The sequence below is a fragment of the Leptodactylus fuscus genome, chromosome 4 (assembly GCF_031893055.1).
Source record: "Leptodactylus fuscus isolate aLepFus1 chromosome 4, aLepFus1.hap2, whole genome shotgun sequence".
NCBI classification, from domain to species: Eukaryota; Metazoa; Chordata; class Amphibia; order Anura; family Leptodactylidae; genus Leptodactylus; species Leptodactylus fuscus.
Genome location: NC_134268.1, coordinates 167062883 through 167080769, shown reverse-complemented (window position 1 = coordinate 167080769; position 17887 = coordinate 167062883). Strand labels below are relative to the sequence as shown.

At 38.5% G+C, this 17887-nt stretch overlaps 1 protein-coding gene across 1 annotated transcript in view; it reads left to right on the top strand.

The window, feature by feature from the left end:
- The window catches only part of RBMS3 (RNA binding motif single stranded interacting protein 3), a 508182-nt gene extending 506619 nt beyond the window's left edge, over nucleotides 1-1563 (top strand). Inside the window, exon 14 of the mRNA XM_075271372.1 lies at nucleotides 741-1563. The gene's annotated coding sequence lies outside the window, so the exon portion shown is untranslated. The remainder of the gene's footprint in view (nucleotides 1-740) is intronic.
- Nucleotides 1564-17887: the final 16324 nt, after the last annotated feature.

Sequence of the window (17887 nt, the reverse complement as noted above, 5' to 3'; positions counted from 1 at the left end):
ACGGGCTATGTCTAGTATTGTTCACCGACACCATTGAATTGAAAGGGGTTGAACTGCAATACTAGAAGTAGCCCATATACACAGTCCAGTCACATTAATGTGACTACCTGTCTAAATCCAGAATAACCACCTTTGGCAGAGCGGATGCTGCCAGACGTACAGGAAGAGAGGGGAGGTTGTGGGGATGTTCACTGGGATGTTGAGCCATGCCGACTCCAGTGCCATGTCCAGCTGCGCTAGGTTATGTGGTTGAGCAGCTATGGCACGAACAACCCGAAATCTGGTCCCACAGATTCTCGATTGGGTTCAAGTCCGGGGAATTTTCTGACCAAGGGAGTACCCATAAACTCGTCCTGGTGCTCCTCAAACCACACACGTACACGGCGAGCTTTATGACATGTCGCATTATCCTGCTGGTAGATGCCATCATCCTGAGGAAAAACAATTCGCTTGTAGAGGTGAACATGGTTCGCAAGGATAGATGTATACTTGTGTTGATCCATCGTGCCTTCCACAACGATGAGTGCACCCAGATGGCTGATGACACGTGCCTTCTGCGATTGGTTATTTAACATTGACGTCGAAAGTAGCCGGTAATCATATTAATATGACTGGACTGTGTACAATAGTGGCAGTATTTATAATAGTGTTTTTCTAAATATGAAAATTAAGTTTTTCCAAATATTAAATGCACTAGAATATTAATACTTGAAGAATGTAATTTCTATATATTCCCGCAGACAATAAACAGGACTGAAGAATGTTGGTCTGAAAACCTTGCCTTGAATGGAGACACTTCATTGAGAAGTTGACTTCCTCTTTGCACAGGCATCAAACAGAAGCTTTTCCTTTTTATTTTTTTCTAACTTGCTCAACAGTGTTTTTTATGTGCTGTGCAAAAACAAAAACAAAAAAACGGAAAGAAAAATGTTCGGTTATGTAGTTTGACAATTTTATTTTTGCTACTCTTTCTTAATGAATACACACCAAGAGAAACACAATGCTGGGTTATCATTTCATCTGGAACTTAATGGACATTGAAATCTGGAGACTTACGGCAGATAGTACAGACCATTGGGAACAATGAAACCAATGTCAATGGGCAGTACTTCAGATGAACCATAACTGTCTTCCTCTATAATTAAGCTAAACAGTCTCTCTTGTATTTTCTTTCAGATATCTTTCGTTTTTTTTATTTCTTCTTCCATAGGAATGATTATCACGAATTCTAACTGCCTTAATTTTAAGGACTTCAGAAGATCCCAGAGAAAGAAATCAGCATCCTAATGGGACATAAGGCATGAGATTCAGCATTTTAAATGTACCCAACAATTGTTGTTGACGTTTCACATGGGTTTATAGGGTTAACATATATGTACAGATTGACGTGAGATAAATTTCTTCTTTTGAAGAAACATTTTGCTGGAAAAAAAATTGTGGCGTCTGCAATTAAAGAAAAGTCTGGACTTCTATGAACTTTAATGTAAATGTTAATACAAAAAAAATATAGTTAGCTGTAGCTTTTTACAGTGGGGGTCAATGGACTAAAAAAAAAACAAAAAAAACAAACAAAAAAAAATCCAACTGCATCTCGGAGTTATGCAGTTTTTTTTGTTGAATGCTGTTTTTTATTTCATTTTTCAGTTCATTTACAAGCGTGATTGCTAGCAAAGGCATTAGTGCTTTCTATCTGCAATCTTTTTTACGAGCTTTAAGAGATTTTTAGTCGGCTTTGCTTGTCATATTGCAAAAAAAAAAAAAAAATAGTTGCAAAATTAGGAGTTTATGGGTAAAAAAAAATGCGAAAAAAAAGCAATAGCTAGAAGAAATTGTTGACAATTTCTGTAGTATTTCCGAGTTGTGATCAAATGCAGCCTATGGATGGCCAATTTTATACCAAAGATGAAGTGGCGCCCTAAAGCAGATCTGAAGACAGTGTTTTGTTTTTTATTTTATTTTATTTTTGTTATTTCACCTACATGGCCGGACCAACTCTTTCTTCTGTAATTAAAAAAATTCTTCCATTGATATCTCTGTGTCATGTATACAGTATTGTTTGCAGAGTAATTGTAAACTGGTACAGCTGAATCCTGCTGATTCCTTACAGGCCTAATATCAGCTATGATTTATCTACGCCATCTAATATTTTGTTTTTATAACATGACATTTTGTTTAAGTCTTCCTTATTTTTCTAACTAGACCTCTTAAGAGCTTGTTAAATGGAAACTTATTTTGTTTACATTGTGTCGTCTGTCGTTTTTAGATGAACCATTGACAATCAATTGAGATAGAACACAACGTATGATATGTTTTGGTGAATTGGACATCATATTGGTCTTCTCATTTCATCAACAAAGGGCTATAACTTCTTAATGGAAACTGCCTCCAACATAGTGTTTTTTTTTCTTTGTTATTCCGGACCTCTTGTTAGAAACAGGTATTGGTCTGGCCATCTTAAGTGCCATTGGGTTAAATTTCTAATTATTCAAATTTTCACTTGTATCACTAGAATATGAAAATTCTAAGAATGTGTTCCGGTATTAAAAGTACAGACTGAGACTAGAAGGACAGATAAAAAAAAATACATTTTGGTGACAGTTTCTTTTTTTACTCAAAATACATAGCCCTTTTTATGACATTACATTAAAAATGATAATAAAGTTCTGTTCACATCAATATTATGATATATGTTCATATCGGCCAGTTACAAGTCTATTTCAAATAGGATCCTTTCTACGTAATTTAAGATTATTATCCAGTTTCTGCTATCCCCCAGGATTTATGATGACAAGAATTGTACAACAGATTGGACTATTCTTGTCATCAAAAATACCAGAACCCTTAAGGGAATACAGATAATGCCCATGTGAACAGAGACTTTGATATCCATTACATGTGACTATTACGATGAATAAATAGTAGTTCATAAACTGGCCCACTTCATTTTCAGCAACCTGTTGACCTACTAATATTGATGATGATATCATTTTTTAAACAAAATTTTTTACATTATGAAAAATTACTTAAGACACCATGACTATATAATGCTCCATTATCTTGGACAACAAAGAAATTGTACCTGAATAAATACTTTTAAATAAGGGATGTTCACACTTGCGCCCGGTGTCCAATTTGTGCATTCCACCAGGTTAACATCTTCAGCCCTGGCAAAACTGGAGAGGGGACGGAAATCTAGTGGTCAGTTTTAAAACCTATTCACCATCTGTGTGCACCTTCTGCCTATCCACGGGGAAACCGTTTTTTTTAGCTGGGCACAAAGTCCTGCATTGAACACTAAAATGTCCGAGATTCGAAATCTGATTTGAACAGCCGCACACTGTTCGACTGTTCGAACGGATTTCGAACCCCATTATAGTCTATGGGGGGAAATGCTCATTTCAGGGGTACACAAAATTCGATAAAATTATACTTACCAAGTCCACAAGTGACAGTTGGGCTGGATTCTCCTTGAAGTCTTCTCCCGGCGCAGCGCCCCTGCGGCGTCTTCCGGCTGGAATTCACTCTGCCTAGGCATCGGGGCCTAGGCAGAGCCGACGGCGCATGCGCGGTCGGCTCTGCCTAGGCCGGATGCCTAGGCAGAGTGAATTCCAGCCAGAAGACACCGCGGGGACGCTGCACGGAGAAGACTTCTAAAGGTAAGAGAAGAACCAGCGTTGATTGGCAGAATGTATAGCATTCTGCCAATCAACGCTGGTTCTGCATCGAACCTTAAACTTCGAACAGCTAGTAGTGTTCGATCGAGTACGAGTATTTCGAATACCGTAGTATTCAATCGAACACCTACTCGATCGAACACTACTGGCTAATCTCTAATGGACACCTTTACAAACCCATTCAAGTGAATGCGTTTTAAAAATGACCACCAGATTTCCATTCCTTGTCCAGTTTCACCCATGCTGAAGACGGAAACCCGGCGGAATGCATAAACCAGAGAATGAGCGCAAGTGTGAAAGCTTCCTAAGGGTAAAACTAAAAATCAGTATTTGAGTGAAAGGTATGAGCTATGGGGTTTTCTAGCTCAATGAATTTTGGTTTCCAAAACAGTTTACAATGCTAAAAAAAATGGCAAAAGGAGTAAGTGATTCTCATCTTACTACTTTCATGATGTACTGGCACTGATGTTTCCCTAGTTCCCTACTGGTCTCGATTTATTGGGTTTATTGGGAAGCATTGGCATGAAACTCAATGCTTTTGTACATTTTTTGCAGAGGAATCTGGACAACCCCTTTAATTATTCCCCCTAAAACTATAAAATTGTAACATGAATACATAATAGTCTAGTCTATTATCAGATGCCTCACAATATTTTTGAAATTATTTCTACATTGAGAATTCAGATTATCAAGCATCTGCTCTGCCAAGCCTTCTAAATTGAATGAAATTGCCATAAATCAGTTAATTTTTTTTTTATTTTTTTTGTATTCTGGAATAAAAAATATCTGCTGCTAAGAATGCTTGGCTGAAGAAATGTGTAAGGAAATTTTTAAAAGGTATATAAGGTCACTTACTATTAGTGCTCTTAGTATGGAGAATATAGTACCAGTGTTTAGTACAATGGTCGGAGTCTAGGCAAAATTCAAAGGTATGAATCCGGGACTGTGCAGGGCAAAGGAGTCTATGTAACAGATTATGAAAAGATCTCCATTTTTTTTCTAGACACAGCCCCTTACTTGTCCATGGGGTGTATCTGGTATTGAAGTTCAGTTCATTCCAATTTGAACTTGGATTGGAATGAACTGAAATGTAGAGATGAGTGAGTAGTATTCGATCAAGTAGGTATTTGATCGAATATTACGTTATTCGATCAAATACTATGGTATTCGAAATACTTGAACTTGGTCGAATACCACGAAGTAAACGCCTTTTACGTTTACCGCGTGGTATGCGACCGAGTATGAGTATTTTGAATACCGTAGTATTCGATCAAATACCCACTCGATCGAATACCACTCGCTCATCTCTACTGAAATGCAGTACGTAGCTAAACTTTTTTATCAATTCGGAAGAATTTTGATCATTTGTATACATGTCCATTTTTATTTATATGTTGATGTTTCTATATTTCCTATTGTCTTTTTGAAGGAGTTTATTACGCCTTAGTTACTTTTCTGCCGAAAGAGGACCAGTCACTTCCAAATGCTAAATTCCATAACTCAGGCCTCATTCATATCTGCGTTCAGGCTATTTAAAATATGCAGAGAGAAAAGTCCTGCAATCAGCACTTTTCTCTCTGCATTTTTGTGTGGAAACCAAGCCGAAATCACATGGACCCATTATAGTCTATGGGATCCATGGGTTTCCTTAGCTAACTGCTTTTTTTATGTGGATAGTTTTCCATTCGGCAGGTCCCCAAGTGAACTCCCCAAATGGAAACCCAAAAGTAAATGTGAACCGGGCCTCACTTGATAGTGATTGTGAACAATTGTGTTTGTTGTTTTAAAATCTGGCCACCTATTTTAACGATATGGCCCCTAGAAATACATTTTCGTGTGGAAACCAAGCCGAAACCACATGGACCCATTATAGTCTATGGGCTCCATGGGTTTCCGTAGCTAACTGCTTTTTTATGTGGATAGTTTTCCATTCGGCAGGTCTCCAAGTGAACTCCCCGAATGGAAACCCAAAAGTAAATGTGAACCGGGCCTCAATTGATAGTAATTGTGAACAATTGTGCTTGTTGTTTTAAAATCTGGCCACCTATTCTAATGATATGGCCCCTAGAATGTTGTATGTGTATTAGTTCTTATTCTCAGAAAAATACAAAAGGTTACTACACATTTTCCAGGGGGTGGGCAGACATGAAAAAAAAAAACAAGCACAGAACTCTTAAGGGGTACATTGATGTATGTAATTTAGCATCTTATGTTTTGTGACAGGTCCTCTTTTATGATCACTGTAGTATATACCATGTTGTCCCATTATTGATTTTGGATTTATTAGCCCATCTAACCGCAACTGTCTTGGCAGACAGTAATATGACTGTGTATGTCTTCAATGTCTTTAATGTGGTTCCAAATGCATTTTTAAAATCAAGATATTTGAGTTTGCAGTAAGTACATCAATTAGTAAAGTATCCAACATATAACACAGGTCAAATGGGGCTGCCAAACTAAAAATGAAGTCTCAAAGACTTAGACAAGCAACGTCACAGCCTTGTTACTGCATAACTCATGTCAAAAAGTGGACACAATTTTTTTCAAATACAAAAAATACTAAATTGATTTTTTGAAGGGTCACCCCTTTATTGCAATGATGCTATGACATACCGTGCCTATGGTTCAGCATATTGTACAGGTAACTTTTTTTTGTTTTCTCAAAGACTACAATATAGATGGAAGGATATTGTGCACATAGTAGGCACAAAGATTTCATGTTATAAAAAGCCTCAATAAATATCAGCACTTAATGTGTGGCCAATGTTTGCGAGGAAGAGATATCATGTTCTGGTTCAAAACCTGCTGCTATTTTTACTTATGTGTAAACTAAACATCTATCCACTTTAAGCTGCTATTGGAAGATTCTCTATTTAAGAAAAATCATGCCTGGGGCATTTTTTTTTTCTAAAACTGTGCTGTATGTAATGGTGACATACTGTAAAATTTTGCATTGTTAAAGTCTAAAAGATGTTCCAATATTTTTTTTTCTTTTTATTCATTAGAACATTTATTTAAAAAAGAAATATATTTTGTGTTCCAGGTCATATACTATTCGAAATATGTAAGGGCTACTTATACCATTGGGAGATGTATAGAATAAAAGGTGAAATACTGGAAGTGGTTATAGGTGTTCGAAGTAAGCTACTTTTATGTTCCGGTTCCATTTGGCATTGCCTTTGAAGTGTCATATTTTGTAGTTTTATATGTATCTATGCTTTTGAGACAGAGCTTTCCATGTCGAATCACCCAAATGTATATTTAACATTAAAATGTTCTTCATGTCAGCATGAATAAAAAAAAATGAAAAAGTGAAAAAGGGTGAATCATTTGCCTTGCATCTAGTTACGTGATTACAAGATGCAAGTCCCATGTCAGAAAATACATAAATACAGCTAATTTCCAAACATTTCATTAAGAAAGCCAAAATTAACAGCTGCAAGTATGAGGTTGTATAACCTGCCATAGAATGTAAAATCATTTTAAGCTTATCCACCCTAGAGTATGGGACATGATATGATGTATATTCTTAAAGATGGACGGGCCTCCCAAGATTCATTTTATTTTGGAGTCCTGTGGCTTGGGTCCCTGATTCGTTTCTGGTCAAACAGGTTAAGTGAGTGAAATTATTATACTCGGGGGTCTCTTCAGAACCCAGAGTATAATAGGTGGAGGTCCAGGGGAGGTGATAAAATAAAAAGATTTATACTCACCTTTCCTAACCTCTTTTGGCCCTCCTCATGGAGTTTGGACCGCTCTCTTGGTCTACTCGGTAATGTTGTGAACTCCAGGGCCAATGCTGAGACCTGTGATTGGGCTTCAGGGTCACATGGGCATGCTAACATTGTGCCGTAATGATGCTCGGTATGCCCATGTGACCACTGTGGCCCAATCGCAAACCTCAGCAGTTAACACGGCCACACAACATCACCAGAAGAGTACCAGATGCACAAAGAGGCCAAAAAGAGGTGAGGAAAGGTGAGTATAAATGTTTTTGTTTTTTTCACCTCCCCAGGGCCTCCACCCATAATACTCAGGGGTCTGAAGAGATAATTTGGATTATACCGGACTTCATTTATGTTGCAATTTTTTAAGTTTTACTTTTTAACTTTGATTTTATGGCTCTCATGTCTGACTAAATCTTTCTACACTGCCCTTTTTGTAGTCTAGGTCTTCTGATGAAACATTTATAAACATGTATATTTCTCCTCTATTGAACCTTATATTGAGTTAAATTGCATGGCATCAAGTACTAACAGGAGTCTTTTGATCAGTGGCAAAGGTCACAGTCATTAAAAGCAAAAGAATAAGACAAGTCAATAAGTAGGTTTCCAGAGCAGTACAAGATTATATATATATATATATATATATATATATATATATATACTCACCGGCCACTTTATTAGGTACACCATACTAGTAACGGGTTGGACCCCCTTTTGCCTTCAGAACTGCCTCAATTCTTCGTGGCATAGATTCAACAAGGTGCTGGAAGCATTCCTCAGAGATTTTGGTCCATATTGACATGATGGCATCACACAGTTGCTGCAGATTTGTCGGCTGCACATCCATGATGCGACTCTCCCGTTCCACCACATCCCAAAGATGCTCTATTGGATTGAGATCTGGTGACTGTGGAGGCCATTGGAGTACAGTGAACTCATTGTCATGTTCAAGAAACCAGTCTGAGATGATTCCAGCTTTATGACATGGTGCATTATCCTGTTGAAATTAGCCATCAGATGTTGGGTACATTGTGGTCATAAAGGGATGGACATGGTCAGAAACAATACTCAGGTAGGCTTTGGCGTTGCAACGATGCTCAATTGGTACCAAGGGGCCCAAAGAGTGCCAAGAAAATATTCCCCACACCATGACACCACCACCACCAGCCTGAACCGTTGATACAAGGCAGGATGGATCCATGCTTTCATGTTGTTGACGCCAAATTCTGACCCTACCATCCGAATGTCGCAGCAGAAATCGAGACTCATCAGACCAGGCAACGTTTTTCCAATCTTCAATTGTCCAATTTCGATGAGCTTGTGCAAATTGTAGCCTCAGTTTCCTGTTCTTAGCTGAAAGGAGTGGCACCCGGTGTGGTCTTCTGCTGCTGTAGCCCATCTGCCTCAAAGTTCGACGTACTGTGCGTTCAGAGATGCTCTTCTGGCTACCTTGGTTGTAACGGGTGGCTATTTGAGTCACTGTTGCCTTTCTATCAGCTCGAACCAGTCTGGCCATTCTCCTCTGACCTCTGGCATCAACAACGCATTTCCGCCCACAGAACTGCCGCTCACTGGATGTTTTATCTTTTTCGGACCATTCTCTGTAAACCCTAGAGATGGTTGTGCGTGAAAATCCCAGTAGATCAGCAGTTTCTGAAATACTCAGACCAGCCCTTCTGGCACCAACAACCATGCCACGTTCAAAGGCACTCAAATCACCTTTCTTCCCCATACTGATGCTCGGTTTGAACTGCAGGAGATTGTCTTGACCATGTCTACATGCCTAAATGCACTGAGTTGCCGCCATGTGATTGGCTGATTAGAAATTAAGTGTTAACGAGCAGTTGGACAGGTGTACCTAATAAAGTGGCCGGTGAGTGTATATATATATATATATATATATATATATATATATATATATATATATATATATCCAATATACTTTTATTTTTATTCCCATTAGGATACCTGTCATTTGCCTTGTAAAAATATACTTTTGTGTTCCTTAAGAATCTCTGATATTGCTTATCGTCAGAATCACCTTCTTTCCTATCTCCTTATCTCTACCCACCAAATGTATCTTGTTTCTCTGTCTCTTCCATTTTCTGCCTCCTATAACCCATTACTCCTACCCCTAGGGCATTTATCACTGTGTCTAAGACAGACCTCTGCTCCCCCCTACTGTATATAACTGCAAGGGACCAATTTACCCTGTTAGGGCCCCTTCACACGGAGTAAACGCGCCGCGCATTGTGGCGCGTTTACGGCGCGTGTATGCCGCGTTTTTTTACGGTGCGCGATTACGCCGCGATTACGCAGCGTAACGCGGCGTAATCGCGCACCGTAAAAAAACGTGGCGTACACGCGCCGTAAACGCGCCACAATGCGCGGCGCGTTTACTCCGTGTGAAGGGGCCCTAAAAGCCCCTTGCAGCCAAGTGATAAGTGATGTGCAGGGGGAAGTATCCATCAGTCATAGGATTCCATCTTGATATGTTACAATATAGGGAAAATACGCATAATGCCTATGCCATGAGACCGAGTGTGTGGACCAGAGATCAGTGTCTTTCACAACAGAACTAATCTAGTAAGTACTCTCTAAATTGATGATGAAAAATATCTTTTAGAAGGACATTTATACAGTACTTATAGAGCTACAGTATATGTTATGAAAGATTTAACACTTGCTACAGTGTAAAATACATTTGTGAATTTTTAGAATGTGATCTACTCCAGTGTTATCCAAAATTGACTCAATGGAATCCAGGGTTCAATTTCCTGATAGAAACCTTAAAATACCATACAACAAATGCTACCGTAGGTACTGTAATATCTTTGGCTCCATCCAATATGCTTTGAATTAATGTAATAATTCTGTGCAATAATTTTTGATCTGACTCCAGTTGTTAATAGTAATGTACATTGTGGTTCATATGGCTGTTTATTATGTTAAACACTATGTCTGAAGGAATTACATCAAAATTATTTGTGATATCTTTGACATTAGTTACTAAGGGAACAATTGACAACATGCTAAGAGTGATCGATCCATGATGGTTGAGTTTGTAAGGACAGAAAACATTTTCCCGAGGTAACTAGATGGATGGGGAGCATTTTCAACCACGTATCTTGTGTTACTGTACCTGTGGATCTTGCTGCAGGTTGTCCTGCAAATGTGGAACACCCGAACTTATATGTAATGGTAAGGAAGGTAACCACTGATCTAACCGACCATGTGACTGGTTATGAAGGAGAAGTCTTGATGATTCCAATAGCTATGTTATTCTATCATTTACATTATTAACAAATTGTACAATCATTTCAGTTTTTTTTATAGATCTCTGAGACATTGTTGACAATTTAAGTGTTCACTCTATTGAGATTCTTGACAGGGATATGCAGTACTATTAATTCAGGTCACTATGTACTGTCATGAATTTATTCTGTAATTTTGTAAATTTGGGGAACAAACATTAAAGGGGTATTCCCATGTACATAATTATTTTTAGATATGTAGATAATTAAAAGTTAAACATTTTTGCAAATATAAGTAATTAAATATTTTGCAGAGTTTTAAAGATTTTCTCTAAATATCTTTTTTTTTTTTAATGTAGATTGTGAGCCCCACATAGAGCTCACAATGTACATTTTTCCCTATCAGTATGTCTTTTTTGGAATATGGGATGGAAATCCATGCAAACACTGGGAGAACATATAAACTCCTTGCAGATGTTTTTTTGCCCTTGGTGGGATTTGAACACCAGGACTCCAGTGCTGCAGGGCTGCAGTGCTAACCACTGAGCCACCGTGTGGCCCCAATTTTCTCTAAATATCTTGTGGTCACAAGTTGTTGTCTTGATCTGTTGCCAATGGATACAACCATGAATGCGGGAACTTTCTAAGGTCAGAAAATCAGCCATGATTTCTTTATTGTGGCCGGGATATCTTCTGATACATCTAGTGTCCCTGCCTGATGATCGTACCACAATAAGTAAATCATAGCTGGGTTCCTGATAAGTACCAGACCATAGAAAGTTTCTGCATTAGTGGTCGTATCCAAAAAGTTATAGAAAAATCATTAAAACTTTGCAGAATTTTTAATTACTTAAATTTGCAAAAATGTTTAACTTTTAATTATCTACAAATATAGATATGATTATGTACATGGGAATACCCCTTTAAGCTTCTCTACAAAAGCTTCCTTGTAGTGATGTCACTTTAACTGCAGAGAAGAATGACTTAAATGTGGTATAATGTATAAGCAAGGACAGCAGTACAATTGGATGTCCTATAGGAGTGCTGTAAGTTCTATTTTCTGTTTAGAGAGGTTTATCTTTCACCAGTGTTGAAAAATGTAGTAGAGGGGCAGAAGCCTTTAAACACAACCACTTAAAGGGAGTCTGTCATCAGGAAATAAGTATCAAACTAATGACAGAAAGTTTTAGGGCTTCTTCTACACTTTCCAAAGATGCCTTTCTCATACTACATTGCAGCTCCATTTTCAGAAAAATCTGCATTTTCTTTTGATGAAATTGCCTGAAAAGGGTTTTAGGGACATTTCTTCTCCTGCTGGGACTTCACTCTTTGCGCTAGATAATCTCCCCTAACTTATGCGTAGCCCCACCCCCTCCATTGCTTGAGTGACATTTCTCACTTTGTCTGCAATTAAGGGCAATTACTTAGAGAAGAGAACAAAGCTCTGGCAGGCAAGAAATGACTACAGCCTTTTACAGCTATTTTCCATAAAATGATGATTTTCATGAGAATGGAGCTGCAGTTATGAATAACAAAGGCATCTTTGGAAGCAGTAGAATCAGCCCTACAAAGTACTGTCTTTAGTTTGATACCAATTTTCCTGCTTCAAGGCTCTCTTAAAGTCGTTGCTTACTATCAGAAAGTGTGTAAAAATCACCATTTATTTTCATGCTATTTTATTAAAGGGGCTCTATCATTGACAAAACGTGTTTTGAGCTAATCATATGCCTGAATAGCCTTTGAAAATGATGATGTCCCCAGTTTTTCCAAAGACCCCCCCCCCCCTTTTTTTTTTTCTTAAAAATCTGTAAAACCGATAAGCTAATGATGCTCACCGAGCACCCTGGTCATTCCCCAGGGCCAGCGAGCACCCCCTGCATCATACCTCTTTCACGACCCTCCGTGGCTTATGCTCTGTTATGCATTCCTCCTCCGCACTTGCTGTAACCGCCTCCATCCTCTGTAGTCTCGCTCCTGCGCTTCAAATCCCGTGCATGCGCAGTAACACTCCGTTCTGAGCACTACTGCGCATGCCCTAGCACCATTCTCCTGCAGCTCGCTATAGAACAGCATACTGAACAGTATGCTGTTCTATAGCTATCATTCCTCTCTACAGCCTACAAGAGTCATTTTATTATTTAGCACTTCAGTCATCTTCTGTTCCTACTAAGCTGTTCATTTTCTTGGTTTGCCATGAGGAAAAGTACTTTCTGTTAATGCGATGCCATCTTGTGGATCCATAAAGATAATAACTATATTGCCATGTGTTTTTTCTGCTAATGTTGCATAATATATAATATAATACCATCAAAGCTAAGCAATTTAACACAATAGAGGCAAACATCACCACCAGCTATACTTGTGATCTGTTTCGTTAGCACATAAATCTAATTATTAATAGTGATTACTTGGCCCAGTATAACCTTTTGGGTCTTGTTAATGGGGTGGTTTTCTTAAAGAAAGAAAATGTACAATAAATATAAAGTAAATCCAACAATGACTACTTTTGTAAGTCAGTCGTAACCTATTGAAGATATTCCATAAAGCTGGCCATATTTGTGCAACGGCTGAAATTAGTTCATGCATAAACATGGCCAAATTTGTTTTAAAGGGTCAAGTTGCTTTCAGACTGTTCTGGCATTTACTCATCTCTGTAGGAACAAAGAGTAACACATGTGAAAATCCAGCACAAGGATGATATCTGTGTGCCATATTTGCCTCCATATACCCATTCATTTCATCTGGTAAGCCTGGGATCACTAATGCATACACAGGCCCGTGTATGGGTCACAGAGACGACTGATTCATGCTAGTATTTGTGCAAATCCACCTGAGACTCCACTTAAATCTCCTCCAATTTTTTTTTAAATTCTTGTAAATCAGGTGGAAACCCAGTAGACAACATTATAGTCTATGGGGTCCACATTTTTTCATGGGTAACTTCTTTTTTTTTAGGCGGACAGGCTTTATGTCCTTTGGGTCCCCGTGTGGACCCAAACAAAGGAAACCAATTGCTAGTGAGAACCTATCTTGAGTGTGCAAGCTGCAATAAACATGACTAACACACTGAAAAAATCACACAATTCTGTGTCTAGAGCCTTAAGCTAAATACTTATCAAACTGATAACAATTCTGCTTAAGTGAGTGTTTATAAGCCTTCATGGGGAACAGAGAAAAAAATATTGTAAATGAAATCCATACACATTAAAAAGGACCCAGAAGTGTCCATGTCCTTTCACTTTCAATTTATGGAAATGTAAAGATGGACATACTAGTGCATCTCAATAAATTAGAATATCATCAAAGAGTTCTGGACTGTTGTTCAGTGGTCAAAGGTGTTTTCAGATGAAAGTAAATTTTGCATTTCATTTGGAAGGTCCCAGAGTCCGGAGGAAGAGCGGAGAGGCGGCTGTACACAATCCAAGCTGCTTGAGGTCTAGTGTGAGGTTTCCACAATCACTGATGGTTTGGGGAGCCATGTCATCTGCTGGTATACAGTAGATCCACTGTGTTCACTGTGTTTTATTAAAAGCACCCTCCACCAAGTATTGAGGGCATTTACTGGACAGACTTTTCATTTGGCCAACATTTCTGTGTTAAATATTTTTTTTTACAGTCGGTCTAATTCTAATTTTCTGAGATAATGACTTTTGGGTTTCCTTGGCTGTCAGCCATAATCATCAACATTAACAGAAAGAAACACTTGGAAAAGTTCACTCTGTTTGTAATGACTCAATTTAATATACGGGGTTCACTTTATCAATTGAATTACCAAAATAGAAAAATAACTTTTTGATGCTATTCTAATTTATTGAGATGCACTAGAATCTTTTTTTTTTTTTTTTTTTAATTCAACAAGTTTTATTGATTTTTCAAGTCTTATGGGGATACAGAAAAAGAAAAGGGTAGGGGTAGAGCACATCAAATCAACTGTGAGCAAGGAACAAATAGAAGCATAATAACAGCCTAATCAAAACCGGTTTATGTGTGATCTGAAAACAACTTGCAAGTCATCAGCTGTCGTAGTCATATAGGACTCACTAGAATAAGCAGAGAAAGGGTGAAAAGAGTAGGTGAGGGACAAAGGAGGTAGGGGAAAGAGGGAATCAGAGGTGGTGAAGGGTGTAGCTATTAGGATCTCTTTATAAATGACCCTTGTCAATGTACTATCTGGCTGAATAACCCAAGAAAATGGATTTGACTGAACAGACTTGTGTCTTTTTTCAACTTCGTCTGCCCATATTGGTATATGCAAAACAAAACTATAGATCAAAAATAGAAAACCAATACGTGAAATGAAGATAAACTGTAAATTGCATTAAATCATAACTTTACAGGGTCATGAAATGAAATGTGTTTTTTAATATTCAGGAAATAGAAAAAGGGATCTTATTACCTTTCTATATTTGGAATCTCACAAAACAAATCTCATATTTCGGATTGTTCAGTCTAATTGAGGAAATATTTGCATTGGAGAGTTGGAACATTTTACCAATATTTGCTTAGCCAAATTGAGAGTCATTCTTTCACGGTTTTGTTTGCTGATACTCGGCACTAGTCTGATGTAATGTGCAAATCAGTCCATCAAAATCACAGTCCAAACATAGTTTGGTTAAAGAGTGAAAATGATCCGTGTGATCCATGGCAGGTCAAAGCAATTCATTCATCATTGCAAATGTCTTCTGTCTTTTTCTTTTATAGTCAAGGCAAGAAAAATACTGACCTAAATTTACTGCCACTTTTGTGATGTTGCTTACTTCAATAATTTTCTGCATTTAAAACACATTGGGGTAGGTTTATTAATACTATCTAAAAGTTAGATTGCCCAAAGTTATATTAGACAGTCTGCCTCAATGTCTAATGCTGTTTGATAAATTAATAGATTGTCTAGTCCAGGGGTGCTCACATTTTTTCAACATGTGAGCTACTTCCTAAACTGATTAAGGCAAAAGATCTACTACCCACTTCTTGTGGGTGGGCCCGGGGCGGGTCTGTGGGCGAGGCCGGCTTGTGGGCGGGGTCGGCGCGGAGTGTGACAGCAGGAGACAGCGGCGTTCTGTGGCTGCCCAGGGATCCCTGGTGTCTGCTTTTTCACAGCGCAGGCTGAGAGTTATCTCTAGACACTGGCAGACTGCGGCAGCCCCGCCTGCCAGTGTCTGGAGATGTCTCTCAGCCTGCGCTGTGAAGAGGCAGCACCCCGGCTCCCTCCATCCCTAGGAGCGGGGATCGGTCATCCAACGGAGCTGCTGCTGCCCAGCCTGCAAGTGTCCGAGAGATGAGTGAGAGTCGACTCTCAGCCTGCACTGTGAACAAGCAGACACCAGGGATCCCTGGCTGCATCCCGCGATCAATCCATACGTCCTTCGCGATCGACCGGTAGATTGCGATCGACGTATTGGGCACCCCTGGTCTAGTCTAACTTTACGACCCCTATTACTTTGCTTAGTTTCCACCAGAAAAACAATGTGGGCATTGTGATGTGAGATTGGGGTGGGGGTGGGAATGTCTATTCATTTGTTCTTTTTTACGCTTAGTAGACCATATTGATTTTACGTTCTACAAATACTGATCCGCACAAAAATATTGCATCGGTATTGTATCTACAATCATGCATCCTGTATGATTCCCTACACTGGTTTGTTATGAAAATGCAGTCACACATAAGACATGCTTCATAATTTGCAGTCTTTGATTACGGCATGGATACATGACCGAAAAATTGCAGTTGTGTGCCTGGGCTTATAGAACTGAATGGAGATGTACTTTTATCCGCATTTGTGGATTAAAACTATGGTCGTGTACATGAGGCCTGACTTTTGGTCTATCATATCTGAAGATGAGTTGTACGAGATTACCACCTTTAAAAAGGTGCTATCATGACATGTAGTATATATGCTATATTTGTATGTGCATGACCATCGCCCAGTGTTTGCTATATCACTATGTCTGTTGAGGGTTATGCTTGCATGTAGGAAATTGTATCAACTTCACCTTGTGAGACATTGTTAGAAAATTAAGAGCAACCAATTATTTATGTCAGCAGTACATGTATGTCCAAATACGTGTACTCTAATGCATGTATATTGGTTTATACAGTATGTGTGTGGGGATACAGATGTGTCCACCCATCACATAGCTGAAATATTATTAAAAATTCCAATTACTAATTCAATACAACATCTGAACTTAGTAAAGCCCTTGACAGGGTGTAATTTACAACACAACAAATGGGTTAGCACACAATGGTACATATAGTATATAGCAAAATCATGTTATCTTGAAAGCCTGGTGATCTCATGATACACATATCTAGACATGTGCAGCCAAGAGAAATGTAATGGACACATCTGCATGGATATCTGTCTGTGTACTTGTAGGCTTGATTTCTGACATCCAGGATAACAACTGTGTATGGGTTTATGATTGTATTATAAGTATTCACTTAAGTATGTCAGTCTGTGTACATACAATATGAGTGCCATGTCTGTCCATGCCTTGTTTCTGGCTCGTAACTGAGCACCACCATTAGTGGATACAGTTGAGTTGCAATGCCACACACAAGTTGTGGAAGGGTAGAGTACTGTTTTGTTTAATAAAGCTACACACTTTTTTGTTGCAGAATTTGCTGTGGTTTTTGAGCTAAGAATGTCTTTAAGCCAGAGGCCCCATGTTACGGAAATGCAGCTTTTTTTTTGTTGCAGATTTTGTTGCGGTGTTATGAGCCAAAGTCAGAAGTGGGTTGTCCAGAAGGTAGAAGTATAAGCTTCCCATTCCTTTTGTAACCACTGCGAGATTTGCAAAAAAAATCTGCAAAAAAAGAAGCTGCGTTTCCTCAACGTGCTGTCTCAGCCTAAAAGGAATGAGAAATATGAAGGAAGCATTTTTGTCATTATGCAAATTTACTCCTGGCATTTGGTCCTTAGTCTTATAGTATATAATTATAATGGTGTCTATGATGAGTGACTTTCAATGGACTTCTTCAAAGGTACACGCGCCTAAATGTTGATGCCTTAACCATAAGCTTTCTATAATGTACTACTACTACTAATAAGCAACTTCAGCCTGAATCTATATGACAATTCAAAGGTTAATGTAATATAAGTAAAGTACAGGGTTTTTTTTTGGTTTTTTTTAACGGTTATGCAGTTTTGTAAAGTCGTGAGCATTTTTATGTGTTTTCTTGGCTTATTCTGAATTGTCTTTTGCTACATTTAGTTTGTTATGTTTTTTTTTT